A 2,018-nucleotide genomic window follows, 5' to 3' on the forward strand; every position below is an offset into this window, starting at 1 on the left:
GTTCTTACCTCTCGTCTTACTACCCGACACCTCTACAATTAGAAACATTGTATCAAAAGAAAATTCAAGAAAAAGCACTAGCTGATTATACTGTCAATTTCCTTCCCTAGAAAAAATGAAAAAATGTTTCTGCTATTTTATCACTCTTAAAATAGCTAAATCGCAACCATTAATTATCCACCAAGGTAGGTATTTTTATTTAAAATGATTATGCATTGTTTGTGCTGATACATAAACATCCAAGTAACATAAAAATGTTGTTAAACACATATCCATAATTCTTAAAACATTGTTGCAGAAATGAAACTCACACTTGTAGAAATTAAAGAACACACTAGAGAAATGAAACATCTTTAGGAAGGAAGAAATTCAAACTTCATAAGCTTCAGAAAAGAAATAGGTATGCAATGTATTATTAACTAGAGTGAAACAATAATACAAAATAGCATACCATAAATCTGAAAACAGAACTGTGTCTATTCCAATATATAGGCAATGACAATAAGAAATTCACATCAACATCTAAGAAAATAAATATACTACTAATAATGCGATCCCTGCTAAAGAGGCGATCTGGGTGAAGGGATGGAATGAAACTACTTAAAGATTCAACACAGGAATTGCAAAATCATGACCAAGTACTTGCTGTATTAAAATAGCTGAAAGATACAAGATCAAATATCAGTATTATTCCAAATGTTTTTGTCTCCTTCTCATAGGACCGTGCCTTTTATAAAGTCTTACAGAGCCCCAATATTAGGGAATGAATCCGTCATGAGAATCTCATGATTCGCATGCTGATCGATTTAACAGAAATGAAATAAAATAGAAGTTGTTACAACCAGTTTTCAATTAAAGACCTATTATGGTTACACCACTTTTATAACTATAACAACTCAGATATTTTCAACCTTCCACATAGAGTTACATGCCATGACCTTCAACAATTATCTCTAAAATAATAACCACGGTTTGTAACAAATTGTAGTGTAGCAGCAAGGTCACTTTGTAACAACAACTTGTGGTTTAACAACAATCATTGGGGTGTAATAATAGGTAACAACAATAATTGTTTGCTCATAGTATTTAGTAATTATAGCAACACCTGAAATAAAAACATCCAAAAGATATCTTCCACAATTGCCTTGGTTAGTCATTCCAAAAAGAAATTGTTTCTTTCGATACTTAACAAAAAATGGAATAATAATATGTCAGAGAAAAGGATTGCTTCTGGAACAGGGAGATCGACATTGTGTCAAGGTATTAATGGATTTGGTGAAGGGGAATGGGGAAAAAATAGGGAAAAAGGTGCCTGAAATATCCTTAAATACTGCATCCAACAAACACTTCAAGGTAAAAATAGATCATGATAGTCTTCAATACATTTTGGAACAAATATTATCTTCAGAAGATTAGAAAAAATGGGTCACAAAGATGTTGGGTGATGACTTTGAATTCATCTACAAAAAGGGAATAAAAATCTTGTTGTGGATGCACTCTTAAGAAAGGATGAGGATGTGGAAGCATTTCTTTGTGTCGTTTCTATTATCCAACCTAATTGGATAACCAAAGCAAGGGATGAATGGAATAATGATGAAGAGGTGTGGACACTCATTCAAATGTTGCAACAAGATACAAGTACATATGATACATTTAGCTTGAAAAAATATTCATTATGGTACAAATATCGCTTATATCTTTGTAATAATTCCCAACAAAATAAAGTTGAGACAATTAATAACCCAATTTTGTTACAACCTTTAGTCATTCCAAGTCAACATTAGGAGGAGATCTCAATGGATTTTATCACATGTTTACCCAAGTATCAAGGAAAGAGTGTCATCTTGGTGGTAGTTGATAGACTCACCAAGTATGCACACTTTTTTGCATTATCTCATCCTTTTAAACCCAGTACAGTATCTACCACATTTATGGAAATAATTGAAAAGCTACATGGAAACCTAATGATTATTGTAAGGGACAGAGATCCCATTTTCAATGGAAAGTTTTGGAAAAAA

Source organism: Pinus tabuliformis, chromosome 4_1 (genome assembly GCF_031772625.1).
Source record: "Pinus tabuliformis cultivar Carrire ecotype Pingquan chromosome 4_1, CPIR1, whole genome shotgun sequence".
NCBI lineage: Eukaryota > Viridiplantae > Streptophyta > Pinopsida > Pinales > Pinaceae > Pinus > Pinus tabuliformis.